Source organism: Astatotilapia calliptera, chromosome 9, assembly GCF_964374335.1.
Source record: "Astatotilapia calliptera chromosome 9, fAstCal68.1, whole genome shotgun sequence".
Lineage (NCBI taxonomy): Eukaryota > Metazoa > Chordata > Actinopteri > Cichliformes > Cichlidae > Astatotilapia > Astatotilapia calliptera.
This window is the reverse complement of record NC_137430.1, coordinates 15721307-15746793: the sequence shown is the minus strand read 5'-3', so window position 1 is coordinate 15746793 and position 25487 is coordinate 15721307. Positions and strand designations below refer to the sequence as shown.

The following is a 25487-nucleotide window of genomic DNA, read 5'->3' as shown; positions in this document are numbered from 1 at the left end:
TGTAAGACCAGTGCCTGGTTAGTGAAAATGTGTTTAAAAAAAAGACCATTGATGAACACAGACCATATGGTTATATGTTCAGCACTCAATAAAGAGGTCATAGCCACTGATATTTGCCTGGGTCTCAAGTGCATAGCAGGGTTCTGTAAGTTCAGGTACTTTAGGGGAAGCAAATGACTACAATATCCAAGTGCAAATGTCAGCCTATTCCTCTGTGCAAGAGGAAGAGATAGTTTTATGCATGATAGAATGATAAGAGAGGCGAAACAGATAGGGACAGTGTGGGGGAGTAAAAAGAGAGATAGATAACATGAAGGCAGGACATGAGGAAGAAAAAATGGCTACATACCAAAGCCTTCTTAGTGACATTTCCAGTTAAGTAAATAACTAGGATGAAGAAAAACAGCTACCAAGAGATGTGTCAGCTGGCTGCTACCAGTTGGGACCAAAGCCATAGACAGACAGTGTTTGGCCAGCCTGTTCAAAGGCCTTTTCACTGCCACATCTTTGGAGCTAAAGGGAGTTGGACACTAGTCCAGCATAATCCAACCGGGGTAAAATTCATGACAGCCTAAAGATTAGCTGGAATAGAATCACAAATCTTAGAAGCCAAGAGACGAAATTTTGGAACTGAGACAGCTGCCATGATGTAACTCTTTGACTAAGTGTTGTACCTGCCACATTGGCCATTTAGGCAAAAGCTCTTGAAAGAAACAGTTCACGAGTACTTAGCACAAAGACTTAACAGTGCATGCTGAAATTCACCTGATAAAACAAAGGGAAAATGGAGCTGAAAAGGCCTGCCAGTTTCACCTTTTGCATGTGTTTTAACAATGGGGTCAGTAAACCGGTGAAGAACATTCAGTGTTCTTTAGACCACTGAGCAGACTGTTAAAAACACTACAGAAAACTCTGCTATCTTTATTTAATGACTGTGAAACCATTGTGTGTGGAGTTTTGCTACTGTGCTGTCAAGTCTGTCCTCTCAACAACACTGAATACTGAAGTTTGGGGACCTGGGGGCTTTTTGTGGACCCATGTCATGAACACAGTGGAAGCTGTCAAAAGTGCCAACAGCTGCATGGAGATGCAGTCTGACTCTCCAAAGTGCCAGTGAGTGTGAGAGCCTCTGTCTGTGCAAGCCTTTGTCCTCCGGTTTGGCTGGGAGCAGAAGGGGTCTCTGCTTTCTGTTTTCCATTTCTTTCCAAATTCATATTTCAATTTAATGAAGTATCTCTGGACTGGAGGCAGTGGCCTTAAATGAAATAAGACTGTAGAAGTCTGCTTTAGGGAGCTAATCTCTGTTGTAATGTTTATAAATTCATATAGCCCATCTTACCAATTCTTGCCAAGTATACCCAATATCCGTCTTGGAGAAGCTGTCCTCCTCATTGAGATAATGGGCTGAGCTGATTCAAAAATAGCAGAAGCTTTGTATGCATAGACTCCATCTACTCCATGCCCATGTACTGAGAGATCCCAGCAGGTTTTCTAATTTGCTGGGAAAGTAATACTGTTTCACTTGATTGCCTACAGAAATATTGCTGTAAACTTACCATTAACAGCAGGTAATATTAGATTTCTAGTGTAACTAAACACAAGCTGGTCTTAACCAACTTTATTTATAACTGGTTTAACACACTGGGTAGGAGGTGACCCATATGCCATAAGGCTAATGCAGAGGCCCGAGTCTGAATATGCCCTAAGGCTGTTTACACCAAGTCAACTGGTCTTTCTCTCTGCTGTCCTATCTTCTCTCCACTGCCCTGTTTAAAAAAACTCCCCCAAAAATCTAATTATGGTCAAATGTTGCAAATTAAAGCAACTCTGATTCCAACAGTGTTTTCAAAAATTCTGCCATCACAGAGAAAAAGTTTCACAAACAGTTAAATGGCCATTGACTAATTAGCAAGCAGCTTCATGTGCATTCTGTCCTGTACACCTGGAATTTCATGACAGCAGGTCCCAAGTGGGCTTCACAAAGAGCTATAGGACAAAAATAAACAGATGTTCTGCAGCATAGAATAGGCCGTTCTAATTGGGATTACAGATGGCTATTCCGACTGTTTGCCAGTGTCTTCGATGTGAAATAAAATTCCAAAGTGAACAGGGTTTCACTGAATACATGTTGGCAATGGTTCCAGTTCCTAATCATTGTGAGACATCTCAAAGTCACATTATTTTAAAAGAAGAAATACTACAATTAAATCAACTAAAAATAAATAAGAGGCCTTTTCATCACTTTTTTAGTGAGTTTTAGTTCTTCTAGCCTATATGAACACATGACAGTGCATCTAATATCTATCCGGTCATTAAGTCTGATGTCACTAGCCGTGTCTGGGCCTAAACGCCGCTGCAGGTCCATATATCAAACGATCACTATGGCATTACTGAGAGTTGAAAAACTGTCGAAAGTCTTCCATCTTTAATAAAATGATCAGCGTTCTGCTCTAACAGGTGTAACAATTGAGTTTAACATCCAGGCATCCATGAAAATGGAATTTATGACATTTAACGGAGTTAGAAGTTAGCAGGAAGTTAGCTCGCTAGCTTCTATCTAAATACAATATAGCATGTCCTGACTGCGGGGTTTTGGAAACAAATTAAAACGTACAGCTCGTTATCACTTCCAACATAAATGAAGACAGAAAACTAAACAGCAGTGTAGGGTTACTGAAGTTTGGCTAGCTGGTATATAATGATGTGCTACGTGACCGCTAGCGACACAGCTATGTTAGCATAATATAAGCAAGCTAACTTTTTTCCACTCGATAAAAGTTAACGTGAGTGTACTCGGTGGTCAGGAACAAATGTAATCGCATGGCAGGATGCTGTAAAAGGACCAAACTTCAGCCAGGATACCGGATAAATACCATGTGAATATGCATAATCTGTATCCAAGGGACAAAAGTTACACTAGAAGTGTGTCATTTGGTATGAATCAATTTCTGTTTGTTCAGCATGTATGTGTCCAAGAGCAGAGATCAAGAGTTGCATGCAAGTTGGTTTTGCTGTAATACAGAAAGAGGAGGAGTTCCAGCATGGTGAATCTGAACATCGAGAGCCAGGCCTGAGCTCTGGTGTGCTCCTGCTCAATTTAACCCCAGCTGACACAACATTTTCATTCAGAATATTCAGATTATATATATATGTATATGTAAAGGTTTTGTGATCATTCAGTGTGTATCTGGTTGTGCGTTACACATCCTGTATTTCAGTGGATTCACTACAAAGTCTCATTATGCGCCTTTGTGCTCAGGGCCACCACATTCCTGTGGCATGAAATAGCAGATGGCAGTGGAGTGAATAACAATCATCTAGACCTCAGGGTGGGAGCCTATTCACTTTCAGTTCACATGCTACCACAGTGGGAATTAAAATGACCATTTAACTCTCTATGACAAAGTGCTAACTTTTCTAAATATGAAATTTGTTCTTTGAAAAAAAGACAGAAGAAGGGGTTATCGTATTTTTACAGAAATTAATTTCTCTCAGGTACAAATTGCTAAATCTCGGTCACTTTCTATTGCTAAAATATATTTATTGCAAATAAGATGTCAATAAATCTTTTCACTTGAAGAAGACAGTTTTTTATGCAGTTTTTCAAAAGAAACCCTCTGTCTCATTGCTTTTGCTGGCATCAATGTGCAGGTTTTGAACTAAGCTCTTGGAAAAGGTTACTTGCTTTTGTCCAACTTTTTCTCTCATGTAAAGAAATGTTTATACCATACATGTATAATCTGATTCACTTAACCTAGGCCTAGATGCCTATAGGCCTCTCCAGTGTTATTAATTCATGTCCTGTCGAACCCTTTTTCTGACTTCCAGCATTTTTTATATGTGACAGGGCGAAAATGTCTTCGCTCACGCTGCTCATTTGCGCTTTACTCTTTCAGTCCAGCTTATTTCATTTTCAACCTTCCCTTCCCTTGCCTTTCCTGACCACCCTCCAACTACCAACCACCACCAGCAGGCATGCCAGCACTTTGCTTGAGCTGTTAATCTAATTTTTTTGGTCCAGATTCATTTTTCATGTCTTGGAACCATTACCAAACAATTTTTGTCAACGGATCTAGCACCCTGTGCCAATGTGAGCAGAGACCAAGCGCATAATGAGATGTTTTGGATGAAGCTACCTCACATAAAGACAGAGATTTACACACACGCACATATACCTTTTTATTTTCACATTTGCATCTGTCAACTGAAATCTAACATAACTTTTGAAATGCTGCAAAAAACAAAATCTGTTCCAGCGTTTAAACAAAGCAGAATGCATCAGAGCATATAACAATAAAACAGAAAATATTTATAGACAACTGATATTATTCTTTGGGTTTGACCAGTGTTGGAGTTACCAAAGACCAACATTAATAACAATTAAAACTAAATGAAGACATTTATATTCGCCAACTATTCCAAACATCAGTGCATGCTTTATGAAATCTTATGATGTTTGTGTTGCAACATTTAGTCTGAGCAAATACTTTAGAGTATCAAAAGCCACATTTCACCTGTGTGACAATTTGATGAAAAATACTTCACATAACCCATACGGTAAAAAAATACATTTTTCCTGGCCAAAATATATTTCAAATATATGGTAAATATATTTTGTATTTGTGATGCTCCAAAAAAATATATTTTTGAAATTGAAAATGTATTTCTTTCAAACCAAAATACATTTCAAAACATATTTTAGGGTGAAGAAAATACATTTCCAACCTTACAGTAGAATGTATATCAAAGTATCCTTTATTTAAAATATATTTAGTGCAATAATGATGATAATGATAACAATACTAAAAGTAACATGTTTTATGCACATCTGCAAAAAACAGTTGGATTCAAACAAAACAGAGTCAAAGGTCTATCACGAATTAGGTTGTTTATTCACTTGCTTACAGTATTTCACATTACACAATATCTCACTATAATGTAGCGTTCATTGACTTTGAAATTATCTGTCAGTGATACAGTAAACAAGATACAACAACTGCTATGTACACTTTAGTTTTTGACAATATATACAATTTAGTATTTAAAGGAACACACTCCACTGTTTTGGAAATAGGCTCATTCTCCATCTCCCTCAGAGTTAAAAATGCAGCGTCTTCTTTCTAGATCCGTACGTTAATAGGGCTCTGGAGCGTGATCTTACGGGATGGGGCGTAGCCAGGATTTTTGGTCAAGGCGCCATATTAGCAGGCCAAACAAATGCTTGCTGTGTGGTCGGTTGTAATGTTAGATTGCACTACCGACAAAGGAATAAGCTTGAAAACAGGCTCTCTTTTCATTGTTTCCTCACCTGGAAACATCATGAGGGAGCTTATGTGTTGGATGTTACCAAAAGAAGGCGTCTAGCCTGGATAGCAGCTGCGAGACGAGCTGATATTCAGTTCTCTACCAGCCACAGATATCTGTTGGTGTGCTCCAGTATTTTCATTCAGGTAAGTTCTAAATAAGTTCATATTATTATTTATAGCCTGTTAATTTTATTTTCAATAGCACAAACTTAGAACAAACATGCAGAACTACCTTCTATTTATAGAGTTGCTAATTATTTGGCATTATTGCAACAAACCAGCCTATGAAATGAATGAAACAAATCCTGACTGGGTTCCAACACTACACATGGGGCACTACGAAATCCCTGCTTCAAACTACATGCTACATACCACCATGCCAATCAGATTACTTCTTCCATGTGAGGGTAAAAAGGTGACCTTCCTGGATAAGATGGCAAAGGTTTGCTGCGTTTTGGTGAACATGTGCCCCAGTGTGGTAGTAAAACCAGGGAAAAATGCTCTTGTTAAATACTTTTAAGTCTTGTGCTGTTTATGTAGTGATAAGTTTTCAAAAGAGACAGTAAATTACAGAATGCTAGTAGTGGGTGATATTATACAAATGCTGTCATGATTTTATGTGAACATTTTGTCATTTGTAAACTATACATACCATTTTTTCTACATTGTAACTGATGTGATGTTCGACAAAGTGCTTTTAATTAAAAATAGGCAAACATTTCTTTGTTTCTTTATTCAACTTTTGAACAGTGGTATTTAGTAAGTACATATTCAGTAAATGCAAAGTATTTACATGGCCCCCTAAATTAAAACATTATGGGTTATTCAGAACAGAACTATGCTTGGAAAAATATTGTCCCATCAGTTGATCCAACTCCTCCACAGTAGCAGGTGGAACTTTTCTTTTTTGAGGATGGCTTCTTTTACCTGTCACAACGAATGGTCTGTTTATGTTTTGATCAAGAACCTTTTTTTTGGGCAGCTGAAGAGGAGAAGTCTATCTTATGGCCAACCTCTGGCTGTATCTTGGTCATATTACCCAGCAAAACCCCAGTGACATGGCTGCAAGTCTCCACGACTCTAGTCATACAGCTGCAGTGGGCGGCTTCAACCTTCCCTGTGATGCTCACAATGACCTGTGGCTGCAATGCTGCAATTCAGTCTTTAAGAGTGCAGGACCTAAAACACACACAGACAAAGTTCATTTAAAGACAAGAACTTTAATAAGCCAAGTCCGACACAAATGTGTTTTATTTACTTTCAAATCCATTTATCATAAATGTAACAAATAAAGTGTTTTTATGTATCCATCTATAGAACGCTGCATGTTATATTCTAAATCTGCATGTTTCTTTTTAGAAACCTATCAGCAAAAAATGAACCTAAAGTATGTAATGAATGTATTTTTAGTGACACAGGACACAAACAAGGAAGCAAATCAAATCAAATCACAAATCAAATCACTTTTTATTGTCACATCACATGTGCAGGTACATTGGTACAGCACATGTGAGTGAAATTCTTGTGTGCAAGATGTGTAATTAGGATTATTTATAATAAATATGAATTAATTAGGGCAATTTCTTTAACCATAAAGAATAACTAAATCCTTCAGGACAATGTCACATCAATGCACTGAACTCACTATGTTATCCCTCTAACAGAGCCTCTACATGTTCTCACTGTAATTTCCCCCTCACGAATGAATTTTTACTAGCACTAATTTGAATGTTGGGGGGAATCAAACGCATTTTACTCGCAGTACTCAAGCTGACTTACCTTTGCTTGAATGACGCCGTACTCACAACGTGGAGGCTTAAAAATAGCCAAATCTTGTACCCAGTCCTTGGTGAATTGGATGTGCGCCTCCAGAGATTTATAATTGCGAAATTGGTGCGCCGTGTATGCTCTGACTCCACAGACAAGGTATGAGAGTAGATCATGCTAAGTCAATAGCGGTTTGGTCTTCAGGGTTTCTACTCCACGGCTATATTTCATACGGGTCCACATTTCAACAATCAAGTACCGTCTCTTTGCATCTGGACAGAATCTGTCTCTATACCGTCATTTTCTTTTGAGCTACGTTTCAGAATGGTTCGTAGCAATCTTGTTTTGATTCGTGACCTGCCAAGATGGTGCTGCGCTCCCACAATGCACTGCGACATTACGTCAACTCCAAAGCCCTTTGCGTGCAGGAGTGTATGCGCATGCGCATTGCCACGGTGGTTTAAAAAATAAAGATATAATGAAAAGTAATTAATAAAAATTAAATATTTAAACATTCCCACAAATGTGCAATGAACGTGCAAAAACTCTCTTTAGTAGTTGTTGCTGTTTCTTTCTTTCTTCTTTTTTTTTTTTTTTGAAAAATAACGACGTCTCTGAGGCGCGAAATTTGACAGCGAGAGGAACGGCCGGATACAGGAGACAGGAAGAAACAAGCCGATTATGTTCGCGTTAATTAAGTGGTTGGAAGATGTAAAATTCTCAATTCTGCCAACTGAACATATACGAGATTTTAATGAGGATGAATAATTAGCCGGCATGGAGGAAACGGACCTTTATTTCATGGAGTGGCGACAAGAAGCCAAGGCGGGTGGCCAGTCTAAGAAGCCTCCATCATCAAGCTAGCAGGTGCCTTTTCCCATATAATATTACTTTATTCTCAGGCAAAAGAGAAATATAAGTATATCACGTTATAACGTGAAAAGTTTATCGTTCTAACAATATACTATCATGTTTGAACAACATGTTTGAACAACATTGTACAAAAAATGTACATAATTATCACGTCCGTACAATATTGTGCGAACGTGACAATTATGTATATTATAATAACGTGATATTATATTATACAAACATGAAAAGCATAATGTTAGAACAATAAACATGTCACGTCATAACGTGATACAGCTCTATTTTTCTTTTGCCTGGGTGGCAGCTCCACGCTTCCATAATTTGGTAATCAAAATATGTAACTTAATTAATTATATTGTGACGTACTTTTGTCTTTTCTTATTATTCTGCCTTCTCAATAACTATCAAAGCCTATTCACATTTAATTTGGCTTTCACAGAAATCCTACCTCTCCTTCTGGCTACAGAGTACTTACCAAGGTTAGAAACAAAGAACAGTTATGCTTTATTAATGTTCGCTAATTACAATGTTCCACATTTCCTTGCTTTTTAAGTCATTTTTAGGCTTTTTAGAGTTTTTGTTTTTTATAGTTAATTTTGGGTGAAAAACAAAACATTCCTCTAAAATATATAAATATATTTTAAAATGTATTTTAGCACATATATTTTTTGGCCATTTTTTGTATATTTTGAAATATATTTCAAAATGTATTTTAAAATATATTTTTTTACCGTATGGGAACCATTTTCTGGAACAAAAAGTGTATCTCTGTGTCCCGTTTTACATTCCAACTCCTGACACAAAAAGTCCTGATATCATCTGGCAGCAGTTCCCTCTCCCAATCAAATCTTTGCAGTCAGTTTGTTGTATAAAACATAGGCTCCCTTTTTTAGTATGTCCAATAATACTTCGTGGACTTTCCGCATTCAAGATTCAGTTAGCTCAACCTAGAAAGCTCAATAAGCCTTTGGTGGGTTCGCTGTATAGGTTCATCAATTATTTATTCTACTAATTAAAGGAGTGCTCACAATGACTGATTCTCTGTTTTACCGGTAATCCACGGTGCCTCAAGCTACTTTATGGGAGGTCTGTAGTGACAGGTTACCACCCTCAGCTGAACTAACTCCTCTGATGTTTTTGATGCAGATTTACAAAAAGGTGTGAAGTGGCATGGCCAATGCATATGTTGAGGGGTTATAGAGAGAGAACAGCTGTTATATTCCCTAGGAACATAACAACACATGTGGGTAAGTAACCGTAAAAGGGCAATAGGAGACAACACTGCCAATATAATAAAAGTATTTTTATTAATAATTAAACTAAAACAGGAGGTCAAGTCACTGTCACAATCAAAACACAAAGAAAAACACAGTGAAACTCTGAAGCAAGTCAAAAGTCACTCAAAAATACACTCCTCTCCACAGAGCAGGAGGAAGGAGCCACAAGCACATAGCTCATGCTGTAAAGAGAATGGCACTCCCTGAGCTTAAATACTTCCTAGCCTAATTGCTCTGTCAAGTCAGCTGCAAGGGGTGGTACCTAAAGCCAGGGAGAAAAAGCAAATACATACCCGCACAGCCAAAAACCACAGTAGGCCTGCAAACACTATAACATCAGACTTTTTTTTACTCATTTCCCTTCACTGCTGTGAAAAACAGAGATTCATGCCATTACATGCAGCTACTCATACGTTCTACCCCCCGCTTAAACATGATGTAATCAATGGTTCTTGAAGTTGTTACTTGGGTTGTATAAACATGTATTTGCATACCTAAAATACCATTGTTTTTCTGAGTCATATAATACTTCTTTTGAAGACAAATGTTTCTGAAGCAGTCACTGACGAAAAGACGAGCGAAGTAAACCATCATCTTGTTCCCAGTGTGTTTGTTACCTGGATGCCACTTAGTCAAACATATGCTCGTCTGTGACGTGTTAAAGTTACAGTTTGTCTGGTCTATTTTGCCACACAGTGGCTATTTCATTTTGTGCTTTTGTTTTTTCCTTTATTTATGTTTTATATGCAGTAATATTTGAGAATTCTCTTGTTTCAAATCGACTTTTTATTTGCTGATAGAAGGTGCAACATTTAGAAAAAAGAGATGTTAGAAGTATGCTTCTCTTTTAGTATCAAACAACTTAATCAACCCTTCAACACTTTGCATTTTTGTCTCTCGCTGTCACCCTCTGGCGATACGCCTGGCTGTTTGATCTGCCCACAAGGTGCCAGGTCAGATCAGTTATACCTGCCTGATTCAGTGAACTCTCAGCCAGGGCTGATGTGCTCAGAGCTGCATGAAGCATAACCCTCTGTCTCTCACTGATACACTCGACCTGCATAAGAGTGGGGGTCAGGGTGTGCACAGGTGTGTGCAGCTGAGTGTGAGCACAGAGGGATGGTGGATTAAAACTCAAGAGAGCTTGGTTATAGAGATGGATAGAATAAGAGAGACAGACACAGATATTTGTTTATGGAAAATGTGATGGTAAGTTAAAAAATAGCATAATAATGAGAATAAATGGCAGAAAAGTACAAATAGTGTGTCACTACATTCATCTTATGTGGCCTCAGACATGACCTGTATTTTGCAATGTAATAAGCTTGAGTGGTTTCCACACAGAGGTGGTTCATGTGGTGAACACTTAATCCAAATAACAATGGAAGCTTGCATCATCATTTTTAATTTAGTCCACATGCAGTTAGTGTTCACAGTACACTCCTCTTAGATTGCTTTCCTATTAGATTCTTTGAGTAATGGAGAACTCAGTATGTATGAAAAGAAATTCAAATCTACTGATTGAATGTGCAATGACCTACTTTGTATCTTAATAGAACAAAACAATCAAAGAAATAAAGCGATAGAAACACATACAGTTAGTGGTGAGGAGACAGCTGGCCTTTGAAAAGCACATATTTGAACAGCTAGAGCGATGGTGCAAATATGGCCAATAATTCACCATAATCCCAAACAAAAAGAACGCTTCTGTCACAGCCATTTGCAACTCATGTTCACTATGCAAAGAACAGGAACTACTGTATTTGTCATATTTATTTCTTTATTTAGAATTCTGTACACTCGTTGTGTGTTTTTGAAATTATTTTTTCATGTGCCGGTCAAGTGCTCATGAAAAGGAATTTGTTGAACTTGTTGCTGTCACTATGAAGCAAACAGAAACATGTATCATAATTGGTAAGTATACTGCGATCACTAAATTTATAGCATACACATTATTTGTTATAAAGGACATTTTTACAATCATTTATTACTATGTAATTTGTTGCCAACACTTTTCTTCCCAACTGTAAAATACATAATTTGTTGCATTGTTGCAAAAACTACTTGCAATAATCGTACCTTATATGCTACCTAATTAAAGATTTCTGAATACAACTTTGCACCTTAGTAAGTAATATCTAAAACATAAAAAAATGAAGATTATGCAGTCCACCTATCTTTTTTTTTTTCAATAACACTGCTCTCATTACAACAGAGGATTATGAATTATTTCGCATAGTTCCACAGGTGGGAGAGGCCATTAAAAAATCATCATGCAATGATGGCTACAGTGAGATGGTGGGATTCAGTTTATTGGTTTGTGAGCATATCAAAGAGGCATGTTTAAAAATACTGCTTTTATGAGAAAGGTGAGAAACTAAGCTGTTTTTGTCAAAGATGAAAGGCAAGGGGTTTCAATGAGATACTAAAATATATTAGGGGAACTTAGTTTGGAACATATGTTACACTTGTTCTGTTTCTGAAAGATTTTAAATTTTGTCTGGCTAATACGGGAAAAAATAAACAGTCTAGTCGTCAGGTAGCTGGGAGAGTGAGACTCCACAATAACACCAATTATGCAGTTTAAAGTATTTTGGAAACCAACAGGCTGTAGCTGCAATTCATCCAAGAAAGCTGCAGGGTTTGGCTGCCAAGCCATGCCGGTTCTAATAAGGGTTTATTGGCAAAGTCCACCATGTCCAGAACCTAAAATAATTTGTATATACCCTCGGTTACACAACTTTATTCCAATTAACTGGTTATGAGCACAGAAATTAATTTAGTCGACAGTGTTGATGTAATAATGTTTTTTTTTTTTGGTGTGTTTAAAAAAAAGTCAGACAATTAATGTGATGTAGTTTAAAAAAAGTCTATATATGTAATTAATACAGCTAATTGGGTTTAAAAAATATATATCATATAATATTTGGCTGTCTCTTTTTTTAATCCCCTAATTTACAATCATCAGAGTAATATTTTAGACAGCCGTGAACATACTGTGTAGAGATACTTCCATGCAGAAAACATTAAAAAGTTCCCAAGCTCACTTCCCCAATATCACCAAAATTGTATCATACCCCATGCATGAAATTGCCTCTGGACCAAAAATATATATAAGAACAATAAAAATCAACACACCAAAAAAATGGTTGTATTTGTCATGTGTGTCTTGTTATAAAAGAAGTCTCATTATATCACAAACTGAAGTTTGCACAATAAACTATTATGGTGCATGTGAAATTGCACGTGCTTTCCATGTTTCAAAGGTCTACTACAACTTTTACCAGAAACATGTGAAACAAACACAGAAAGAAAATGCGTACGTACTAAATAATAAAACCTATGCACTCTGGTGTCATTTCCTCCACTGTGGATGCCTGCACTGCTTTTCGGAATTCAAGCAATCATTGAATCACTAGGTTTCAGTATTTTCTCAGTTTTTTCCACCACGGAAGTTGGGGAGAAATCACGAGCCTCTCTCTGGCCCCCCTTGTCTACTCATAAAGATGATTTGCCACCAATCTGGCAACTGAAGCCTATCATATCACTCCCTTCACTGCCCTCCACCCCTTTGTCAGCCCTAAACTCTGCCATGCTGAGAAACAATATGTTCTGACTGGCAGTAAAAGATGAGGGCTGTGACAAGGGCATGAGGGAGAAAGACAGAGAAGAGCTTCTAGCACATACGTGTTAAAATCCAAACATGGATAAACAGAAGTGAATTTGGGTCTGCATATTTACATATTCACCTACCCAGTTCACTTCCTTTCATAAGAATCCCATGCTGGTGTTCAATATGCCCAGTTTGCCTTACGGAAAAGTGTTGATGGGGGGCAACATGCATGAAAATACAGACAGACTGGCCTCAGCAGGAGGACAAATTAGCGGTGTGTAGAGTTGGGGCTTAAAAACTTCAATAACAATAAATAATTAAAAAAAATCATCATCAGATCTGCGTATTGAATCTGATCTCTTTATTCTGCTGTAAATTCTACACTTTGTGTTAATAGTCATCAATTGCTAAAATTTCAAAAAAGGTAAATGGTAAAAGCTTGCAAAAGTCAACTTATTACGCCTGCAAATTAGAAAACACAATGGCAGTGTGGCAGTCTATCCATATATCTATCTACAAGAACATACCTTTTCAGTATAAACTCTGCTTCCAGATCCAAACTAGTCTGCATTTATTAAGGCTGTTGTGTTTTTCACATGTTTTAATGCTTTACATCTTGTTCTATTTGAGTGATCACTGCCCTAAAAAAGGCAGTGGTCACTGTCGGCCTCTCTCAGTTTTTATTACCACTATTCATTTTAAAGCTCAGTTTTCAAAACCTCACAATGTAACTACATGCAGCAGTGAATTAATGACTAACCTTGTATTGTAGATTGATTACCAATGTTGTTCTCCTAACTGAAATTTGGTCCGTTTTTAGCACCCTGCCATGCAAGGGCATTTATTGAGTGGAAAAAAGTTAGCGTTCCTCCTCCACCTTCACTGTTTATATTATGCTAACATAGCTACCGATCTTGTAGCACATCATTATATGCCAGCTAGTCCAACTTCAGTAACCCTACAAATGTCACTGCTGTTTAGTTTTCTGTCTTCATTTATGTTGGAAGTTATAGCACAGGTGTACATTTTAATTTTTCCACAACTCCCTCATTCTGAACATGGTCTATTATGTTTAGGTGGAAACTAGCGAGCTAACTTCCTGCTAACTTCTAACTCAGTTAAATTTCATGAATTCTGTTTTCATGGATGCCTGGATTTTAAACTTAATTGTTTGACTTTGGGACCTGAAGCAGAGTTTGCAGCTGGAAAGCTGAGAGCACCATCCGCTCTGAGCTCCCTGACTTGGACTCAATCTACAGCAGGTGGTGCTGGACCAAGGCCAGGAAGATCGTGAAGGACCTCAGCCATCCCAACAATGGACTGTTCTCTCTGTTGAGGTCAGGAAAGTGATTCTGCTACCTGAAGACCAACACAGAGAGACTGAGGAGGAGCTTCTTCCTGCAGGCTATACGGTCTCTCAATCACACCACCACACAGTACTGACCCACACATATGGTTCTTACACACACACTGGACATTCTGGACTTTGTTTACACTAATTTGATTAGATGCTAGGTTATCTAATCGAATCACTTCATCACTAAATCACTTTAAGCATATTTGCACTGCACAAGACGCTTACGCACGTGAATTGCACAACACTGGACATTATATTTCTTCATTTCCATTTAAGACTTGTATGGCTGATGTTATTGTATATATATATATATATATATATATATATATATATATATATATATTAGGGGTGCAACGATATTCGTATCGATATTGAACCGTTCGATACAGTGCTTTCGGTTCGAACAATACAACATTTGTAATTTATTTTATCAATTTTCCTTCTGACGATGCTGTCTGTGTTGAGCGCTCAGTGAATCTGTGTTCGACTACTTCGACTAGGCTGCACTGTCCAGCGCAGATCCACTGAGCGCTCAACACAGACAGCATAGTCAGAAGGAAGAGCGCAGGGCAAGCTAGCGAGACAGAAGTTAAGCTCTCCTTTTAACATGGACCTCCCCCACTCTCATTCAGATCTGGCGTTTGGATTTATTTTGGTTTTCATGTGACGTATGACCCTGAAGGTAAGCGAGTCATGGACTAAAGTAAAACAGTATGTTGGATGTGCCATGCAATGCTCAATTACATTGGTGTGAACTAGTGTGTTAGCGCAGTTAGCTCGTTAATGTGTTGGCCGTCTAGCCCCATGCACAGAGCGATCGGCGGTAGCTCGTTAACGGAGATTTGCCGTGTTGTGGCGTTAAGGTCATTTCAACGAGATTAACCTGAAAGCACTAGTGGGAACACAACGAATATGACTGCACATTTACGCCGACATCATCCTAGTGCAAAGACAAGTGAAAGCAGACAAAAAAAAGCAAGCATGCTACTAACTTTAGCCGAGTCATTTAGACAGCTGTTAGCACATGATTCTCCTTATGCTGCTGAGAATATAGCCCAGAAGAAGCGGATAGTATAGCTTTTATTTTGGAAAGAGCCATTTCTCTGTAATAAACTCTCTTTTCCAAAGATGAGTGATTCCTCAATCAGATACAGGGCTCGCAATATCGCTAGCCCGACGTCCTGGAGCTAGCGATTTTTTCAGTCGGGCTACCAAAATCTATCTCTTCCCTGCCCGTCGGGCTATTGTAGGAAAAATATATATCAATGCTTTTGCATTCTTTCAGAAATGTAGCTGGGTAATTATGTCATTGGCATCGGTGAGCCACTGTCAATATGTGACATATTGAAGTCGCGTTTGAATTTGCGCTTGTTTTTTTGATTTCACTTTGCAATCGTGCGAACTGTGTATAGAGAGCGACAGCACTGATCTGTGAGTGATGATAATTCTTGCACCAACTCCTCTGACATCGTCTTATTAATCGTTAGCTTACTATGCAAACATGACAAGTGAAATCTCCCGCAGCTTAAACATGTGAGAGGTTGATCGCGCAGAGAATCGCTGAGCTTATGTGAGTGCATGTGTAAAAGCATTTCAGTTCTGCTGAGCCAAATAAGACAGGTCAGGGTGAAGAAGTGACAGCCAAAGAAAAGCTTACCACAAAACGGAGAAGTTATGACAAATCAGACTATAAGGCAAAAAGAAAGTGCAGCTTTATGGTTTCATGGACAAAAGAATTTCTGTGGCTGCAATATGACGAGCTAAATAACCAGGGCTGCACATAAGTGGTCCGCAGGTGTGCATTCGCTGTCAAAATAAAAAACACGCACAAGGGTTAGGGTTAAATTTAAAAACTGTACTTTTGAGTTAAAATATATATTTATAATTTTAATAAATGACAAATTAAAAATGCTTGAACATTTTTTTGTATCGAAAAAATATCGAACGGTGACACCAAAGTATCGAACCGAACCGATACTTTGGTTCGGTTCGATACATATATATATACACACACACACACACACACACATATATATATATATATATATATATATATATATATATATATATATATATATATATATATATATATATATATATTTCTTCATACATTCTTATGTATTTCTATACTGTGTATTGTGTATTTTGTTATTTTATTTTCAACTTTAATTTATATATTTTATCTTATTCTTTCCCAGTTAAATTTACCCTTCATTCTAATTTGTTGTTGTACAGTTATATCATTTTTAACTTTAATTTTTATATTTTATTTTATTCCTTCCTAATTAAATTTACCCTTTTTAATTTTCATATTTATTTCCTATCTTATTCATAGCCTTTTTTTTTTCTTTAGGTCATGAGCAGTTGTGTAAGCATTTCACTGCATATCATACTGTGTATGACTGTGTATGTGACAAATAAAATTTGAATTTGAATTTGAAATAGCTAATGACTTAAAGACCAGATAGGATTCACATACAACTAAGAAGTGTTACAGATGGACATATGTATATATATATATAAAGATTAAAGGATGATATTTAAAGTATATACACAACACCAACAATCCGCATGAAAGTGAATACATACATTTAGATGTTGTACACTGACACTAACAAACTTACATATAGTATATGCAAGCAGTTATATGCACACTCATGCTGAGGGAGCGGTCCAGCAGTAATTAGAGGTGAACTCTATTTGCTAACAACCTTCAGCTCCAAGACCCATGGTAGGCTGACAAATTAGGGTTCTCTCTCTCAGCCACGCAGGGGCTCCCACAGGTTAATGGGAATCTGGGGGTTGAGTCTGCATGTGTGTGTGACACAATAGATTTTCTCATGTGTGTTTGCGTATGTGTGTGTGCATCTATACTGCCAAGCTAATGGAAGCCCAAGCTGTGCTAAGCCCCTGCAGTGGCTGGGGCTCACTAACAGGGATTTAACATTGTTCTCTGTGTCAGTAATACCTGGCAGCATTAACAGGAATTAGCATTGCTTGTGGCCAAGCAATACAAAATGAGGCTTAGCAAGGTATACGTTTGTTTGTGTTGTGCTAAAAAGCGCTAACTGTGTTTGCTTATCATGTATTAACTGATCTTTCTGGAGCAAGGGGTGGTAACAATATCTGCCCCTCGCAGATGAGATTAATACCTTTCCTGTTAATGAAGAGGATTAGAAATTGGCTCAATTTGTTTTTGAAACACAACACAATTGAGGTAATAAGGAAATGCTCTGCAGGTTTCCACTCTCTCCTGAGCTTTTCTATTCTTCTTCCTTTGCTTCTTTCTTCATCTGTTTCTGTATATCCTACTCTTGTATCAATATCAATCTGTTCTCCATCAGTCTCTCTCTCGTTTTTCCATCCTGTTGCCTCATGATTTTTCTCATACTCTTTCACCTGCACTGTCATTTCACCTGACTTCTGTGGCCATTTAGTCCCTTTCCATCTGTCTGCCTCCATCTTCCACCTCAGGGTAATTATATTCAGACAGTCTGGTGTACATGGAGCGGTTGTGACGCCAGCAAAGAGGAAGGGAAAAAAAGAAATTCTTAGAGAGGAAAGAGAGTGACAGAGACAGAATAAAGGAAAATGGTCATTGATGGAAGGCACCAACAATGACAAAAAGGCAAAACAAAAATATATAAAGTAAGAAACAAAAATGTAAAAGAGAGGGAAAAACATGCAGCAAAGTTGATGATACATAAGAAATGAAAAAAGGTAAAATTTTCAAATTGGAAATGTTGGTTCCAGAAACAAATATTTAACAAAGAGCAAATGTTTTGTTCTCACAAAGCAGTTGCTCTTTTCTTACATTTTCATTATAACTTTTTAACAAATACACCACAATTGTACATCAACTGTGATTGCACAATGACACCAACTTATGAGTCACATTCCACATGACAAGAGGATGCAATCGAAAGTAGAAGCTGTCGTTTACCATGATTTCACACATGATGTTTGACATTCACACAGGCTGTGCTAAGTGCCTGTTAAATGCCCTTTTTTATTTTTAAAGCAAACAGCTCACTACATATGCTTTATTATAATTCCTTGCTTAAAACATTACATACTTAAAACCTTATCCAACAGTTATAAAACAGCTGGTCACTAATCTTGTGACAAACTCAGTATTTCTTGTTGCTTCGGGATGAATGCCTTCCAATGAATTGCAGAATGAGATATGCAATATGAGACTCTCTGGATTCTTTTAACAATAGCAGGCGTCAATATATTTCCAATGCCAACAGCATTACCAGAAGATGATAAATTAGAAAGCAGATGAGCTTAAACTCCACGCTGAGTTGTTATTAAATTCAATTTATTTAAATTCAGTTTTATATATATAGCGCCAAAGCACAACAACAGTTGCCTCAAGGCACTTTATATTGTAAGGTAAAGACCTTATAATAATACAGAAAAACAAAAAAATTTAACAAACTTAATACATAATCTGGTGAGCTTTCAAAAATCGATACTTCTTTCTAGTGACCTTTTTGACCACTCTTGAAAAGCTAATAAGTTTTCCAGTAACCACACAGCTCAGCTGAGACTAGAGAGGTCACAGATTTCCCATATAAAAAAGTAATATAAAAAAAAAATCCCTTTCAGTAGTTGTACTATATATATCTCATACCATGATTTACTCTCGAAAGTGATGTCTTCTTTTCATACTACATCATTTTCTCCCCCTATTTTAAGTGTTATAATTATGCAATGAGAAAGTGTGAAAGGGGCCACTTTGGTGAACAAAAATGAAGTCTGTGAGACGTGAGTGTTCTTTTCTTTCTGCTTCTTTTTTCTATTGGTTGCCCTGTTCTCAGACAGGATTGTAAGGATTGCTGGTCAGTGCTGTTATCCCCTGCTGTGAGGTCGCTGTGGGAGTGCATGCATGCACGACCGGATCAAGGCACACCATTATACCACTAAACTGCATGCCAGCCCTAAGGAAAAGGAGCATACAGTGAGTTGGCAACACGTAGTGCTTACTGGTGTGGTTACAAAAACATTACACTAAACAAGCAGTATATAGTTTTTTGCTGTAACCACATGTACTTATAATACGTCAGTGCCAGTTGGTATTTCCAAACACACGTGTACAGAGGCCAGTGTACACGTGCATACACCGTCATAACATAATTATTTAGGACATCAAATAATGACCATGAATGGACAATACAGAACAAAGCAGAGAAAACTAGTAGTGTTCCAGGAACTGTCTGAAAACTACAGAGAACACACTGCAAAGTCAATGAAAGTGAAACAAAGTAAAGTTAAATATTTTCAATGCATGAAAAACAGGCTTGCATCTTAACAAACGTGTGCACATTTATTTTTAAGAGAAATTTTACCTTGTTATGTTCAACTTTTTGCTAATTAAAGATGATTAATTTGAAATACCACTGTGAGGGAGAACAAATCTGAGTAGTTTGTTTCACTGCTCATTAATAGTGCAGCTGTGCAATCAGCAAAATACACAGCATAAAATAGAACAAGAAGCTTGAGTTTGAAACTTTGGAAAATGGCATTAAATTATTAAATGAGCCAAATTACAGGTAGTCTTACTTGCGTTTTAAGATTAAAGGCAGAAACTTCTGAACAATAATATATTCTACTTTTCTGTGATGCAGTATAACTGCTTTGTTGGGCCTCTGTAATTGTGTAGCCAAGACATGGCAAAATTTCTTAATTTGCATCATGGCATTTCATTAGCCAGCAATGCCGTCCTGAGATATTTTCCTTTCATGTGAAATTAGTCCCACTATGCAAGAAACAGCAATTTCTCTCTGGCATTTTCCACATGGAAAAGGCATGAAATGGAAGCCTCTGTTATGCTATTATGGGTCTGGAGTTAATGGCCTCAACATCCACTAAATGAAAGTAATTTGTCACAAAAGAGGCATGCTCTGAACCAATATTCAACACTATATACATTGATGTGAAAAGTGCTTGCCCCTGTCCTGATTTCCTCCTTTTTTGTATATTTCTCATACATCAATGTTTCAGATAATCAAAGAAATTTAAATAGCGGAACAAAGATAACACAAGTTAACATAAATTTCAGTTTCTAAATGACGGTGTTCATAATTAAGCAGGAAAATCCAAACAAAGCCTTGAAACTGGTTGGGCCACCCTTGCCATCAAGTGTTTGTGATAACTGGCAATGAGTCTTTTACAGCTCTGTGGAGGAATTTTGGCCCACTCATCTTTGCAGAATTGTTGTAACTTAGACACATTGTAGGGTTTTTGAGAATGAACCACCTTTTTGAGGTCATGTCACAGCATCTCAATCAGATTCAAGTCAGGACTTTGACTAGGCTGCTCCAAAGTCTTCATTTTGTTTTTTTAAGGCATTGAGAGGTGGACTTGCTGCTATGTTTTGGTTCATTGTCCTGCTGCAGAACCCAAGTCCACTTAAGCTTGAGGATGGCCGGACATTCTCCTTCAGGATGTTTTGGTAGGCAGAAGAATTAATGGTTCTATTTCCCACAGCAAGTCTTCCATAGCAAGGTTTTCCCCCCTTAGTGATGAACACCAAATTAAAATAAAACATTTAAGTGTTAAAAAACCATACAAAAAATGTCAAAAAGGATGTTTTCAAATTATTCAATTCAATTATTATTGAAAAACTAAGTACACTTTTTCTGTTTCCATCAGAATAAGCAGTAGTAGTAAGGAGGGGAGTAGGAAAAGGAGCAACCAGATGCCACTAATCAAATGCACAAACTTGTAACCACCTCTATAACTTTTGGTAGTTTGCTGGTCAGGACAGTTCATTTATATGTTACCACAATTTTCAGAAAAACTGGAATAAATGCAAGTGCTAAATCACAGATTTTACAGGCCTCAGTTAGCATGTTTTAAAGTTAAAGTTCATGACAGTACAATTAGAAAAATAATGAAAAAAAAGGCTTGTTTGGAAGGATTGCCAGGAGAAAGTTTCTTCTTTAAAATAATATGGCAACACAGCTTAGATACAGTATGCAAATTTGCACCTGAACAAACCTCAAGAATGCACTTTGGACAGATAAAACCAAAGCATAGATGTCTTGCCATAATGCACAGCACCACATCAGCACAAAAACCTCATACCAACAGCAACAGCAACCACTGCAAGATGACCAAAGATGGGCATCTTGCAGTTGTTGGATTGACCATAAACTCCTCTGTATACCAAAGTATTCTAGAGTCAGATGTGAGGCCATCTGTCCAACAAGTAAAGCTTGGTAAAAAATTGGGTCTTGCAACAGGACAATGACCTCAAATAGACCAGCAAATCTACAACAAAATGTCTGAAAAAGAAAATAATTAATAACAATGTTACTTTTTCCCGATATTGCTATCACTTGGTATAGCTACATTTTCTTCCTCTGCTTTTTCACCACTACTGGGTAACCATCTAGTTTATCTGTGTGTCCCCAGTAGAGGTGCACTATCCTGACTATTTTGGACAGAGACTTCTGATGCTGCACATGAAATCTGCAGGACCACTCTTCCAGTTTTTGGCTTTACAAGCATGAAGGTGAGTTTAAGTACAGTCAGGTCCATACGTAGTTAGACACTGGCAGGCGTTGCGTTTGTTTTTGGGTTTTTTTTTACCTGTTTACTGATTGTGTAGACTCTCCACATTCAAATTAGATTAAGGGTTTAGGAGTTTCAGCTCCTTAACATTTGCCACCCTCTTTTTCAAGGAACTAAAAGTAATTGTGCAGTTGATTCAAAGCCTGTTTCATGGGCAGGTGTGGGCAGTTTCTTTGTTAAGTCATTAACAATTAAGCAGATAAAAAGCCTGAAGTTGATTCGGGGTGTGGTGCTTGCATTTGGAAGATTTTGCTCTGAACAGACAGCATTCGGTCAAAGGAGCTCTCCATGCAGATGAAACAAACCATCCTTAAGCTTCGAAAGCAGAAAAATCCATGAGAGAAATTGCTACAATATTAGGAATGGCAAAATCTACAGTTTGGTACATCCTGAGAAAGAAAGCGCCAGTGAACAGCAACGCAAAAAGACATGGACATCCTAGGAAGACAACAGTGGTGGATGATCACAGTCATTTCCATAATGAGAGAGTCATTTCTACCTCCTCAGGAGGTAGATGTATCGATATCCAAGTCTACCATAATGAGGAGACTGCATGAAAGTAAATACAGAGGGTTCACTGCAAGGTGCAAGCCACTCATAAGCCTCAAGAATAGAAAGGCTAGAATGGATTTGACTAAAAAAACAAACAAACAAACAAACAAACAAACAAACAAACAAACAAACAAAAAAAAACATTTAAAAAAGCAGCACAGTTCTGGAAAAACATTCTTTGGACAGATCAACCTCTACCAGAATGATGGCAAGAAAAAAGTATGGAGAAGGTATGGAACAGCTCATGAGCCAAAGCACAATATATCATCTGTAAAACACAGTGGTGGCAGTGTGATGGCTTGGGTGTGCCAAAAGTTGTGTTTATTGATCATGTGACACAGGACACAAGCAGCCAAATAAATTCTGAGGTGTTCAGAGACATATTGTCTGCTCAAATCCAGCTGAATGCAGTAAAATTAATTAGGCAGCACTTCATAATACAGATGGACAATGACCCAAAACATACAGCCAAAGCATCCCAGGAGTTTATTAAAGCAGAGAAGTAGAATATTCTTGAATGGCCAAGTCAGTCACCTGATCTTAATCCAGTTGAGCATACATTTCACTTGTTAAAGACTAAACTTCGGACAGAAAGGCCCACAAACAAACAGCAACTGAAAGCCACTGCAGTAAAGGCCTGGCAGAGCAATAAAAATGAGGAAACCCAGCATCTGGTGATTGTGTTAAAAAACATGCTTTAATTCCTCAGATCTTTATACAATCTTTTTGTTCAACCCACTGAATTAAAGATGAAAGTCTGCACTTCAACTGCATTTGAAATATTTCATTTAAAATCAATTGTAGTAATGTACAGAACCAAAATTGGAAAGAAATGGTCTGTCCAAATATTTATGGACCTAACTGTATGCATGCACAGACAGATCCTGTTCTATATGGAAATCCTTCTTGATCTCAAATCTATGTAACCCCAGATTAAAATATCCGAACACGTGAAAAGAACAAATTCCCTACTGAGTCATCCTCAACACTACGAAATGACTTGCATGCACACATGTGAATGTAACTAACACACGCCACTTCTTGTGTGTCTATCACAGAGTCATCTTTGTCTTCACTTGATAAGCTCAGAACTGCTCAGTGTGTGTGTGTGTGTGGCTGGCTATGTGATTGATGGAGCTGCAGTGGTACTGCAGAGGGAGAGGCTGGGTCAGATCACAGCATCAGTAAATGCTGAGTGGTGGGCCCTGAAAAAAACAGACAGAGGCTACACCATGCAGAAAAGGACACGAGAGGTGAGGAAAGAAGACAAGAGAAGAGGAAGTTGAGCTCAACAGACTGGCTTAACAATTAAACTCCTGAAAACAAGATCCATAGATTCCAACAGATCTGCTGTAGCTCATAAATACTGCACAACTAATTCGGCAATGCATCAAATAACGAACGCAGTCACAACAGTAGGGCTGCCACGATTAGTCGAATAGTCACGATTATGTCGACTATCAAAATCGTCGACGACTGATTTAATAGTCGAAGCGTCATTTGAAGCTTTGTAAGATCACAAAAGACGCAGGAATAAGTAGTAGGATTTAAGAGTGTAATAATGGACTGAAACAGAAGATGGCAGCACTGCATGTACAAGGATGCCAGCTGTCGTTAAACCCAGAAGAAGAAGCTGTGTCCCAGAATTCATAGCGCAGCCATGCTCAGTTTCCAACAATGGCGGCAGCTAGTTAGGTTTAATATTACTCTTATTATTCTTTCTGGGTCACAAAATAAACGTTTAACATATTTTCAGGCTAGAATGTAACTGTATAAACCTCAACTATCTGCTCAGTTTATCAAGACACCACATATTTTCACGACGTTTTCGAAGACTTCTGTTACCCACCAGCTCGATAGCTAGCCGGGGGCAAGGCTCACTAGACCCGGTGAGAACACCGGACTCCCGGCAAATCGTTTTCAAACCCACTGCCGTCTTTCGCTACTCAGGTTAAATATATATAAGTCACTTAGATAACTTAAAAATGTTATTGTTTGGACTTTTTTAGTATTTTATTTGTTCCTGAGTAAATCGGTTTGGCTGAGATTAAAGTTATAGTTTTTACACAGCTGAATAAACGCCAAGCAGACAACTGATTATCAGAAGTGTGAGATGCTCGAGAAAATACTCCGGTTTCCTGTTATATTTTAGATAGCAAGGAGTTTATTAAACTTCACCGAAACAATCTGCAAATTTCATTAAAATTTAATAAACTATCATCTTGTCTTTATTTTTAGTTAGCACATACCTTAAACACTTAAAGCTGTAAGCTAATGATAGTTATATAAGAGCAGATGCTGCTGGTGCAATAAGCTGTACGTTTTACGTCCAATGGATGCATGATCTGATTAGTCGACTAATCGCAAAAATAATCTGTGACTAGTCGACCATCAAAATAATCGTTTGTAGCAGCCCTACACAACAGCAACGTTAGAAGACATCAATGTCAAGCAGACCAACAAAAAAAGTGATATGTACTGCATCAATTATCTGGGAAGTAACAGTACACATTGCAAACCTGTGATGTTACTAATCCTTTCATAATGGTATCACAAAAAGCATCTACACTTCACAAATCAAGTCACAAGGAAACTGAAGTGTGCAGAAAACAAGATGTGGTGAGCTGCACATTTTCAATAGTTGGTAATATTGTGTCACTTTAACTATGCCAGTGATTAACATACAAGGCTTGCCTGTAAAACTTTGGTTGAAAAAAGGAAACTGAACCAATAACAGGGTGACAAAAAGCCACAGTGCAATTTTAGTGCAACAAACTCACTGCTCAGTTTTATTAAATAAATTTTAACATTCCTCAGAAACAGTTTTCAGATTTTTCTGACAGTCCTACAAACTCAATTGTTGGTGAATGTAACTGATCCTTTGGCTGATTAGCAGTCAAAGTTGTTCTTACTGTTGCTAACATGTTTAACCATTGGCACAGACTTCCTGATATAGTCAAGTAACATCTTCCCATTGAAATTTTTTCTGGTAAATGATCCAGAAATGCTTTAAGACAATGTATATAGAAAAAAAAAACCCTTGCTGCTTAAAAAGAGCTGATAAACATTGGGAAATATTCAGAAAACAGGAAAGCCAATCACACAGTTAAACTAACACATCTTTATTGTTATCATAGTAAAGATGTATATACAGTAAGTGT

At 37.6% G+C, this 25487-nt stretch overlaps 1 protein-coding gene and 1 long non-coding RNA gene across 3 annotated transcripts in view; both read right to left on the bottom strand.

The window, feature by feature from the left end:
- Positions 1-25487, bottom strand: part of cntnap2a (contactin associated protein 2a) — a 405328-nt gene that overhangs the window by 245491 nt on the left and 134350 nt on the right. The window lies entirely within an intron of this gene.
- On the bottom strand, positions 5168-8868 carry LOC145431104 (uncharacterized). The gene is made up of 2 exons (XR_013911457.1): positions 7086-8868; positions 5168-6485 (listed from the first exon to the last, which is right to left on the bottom strand). It is a non-coding gene; the product is annotated as an uncharacterized LOC145431104 (long non-coding RNA).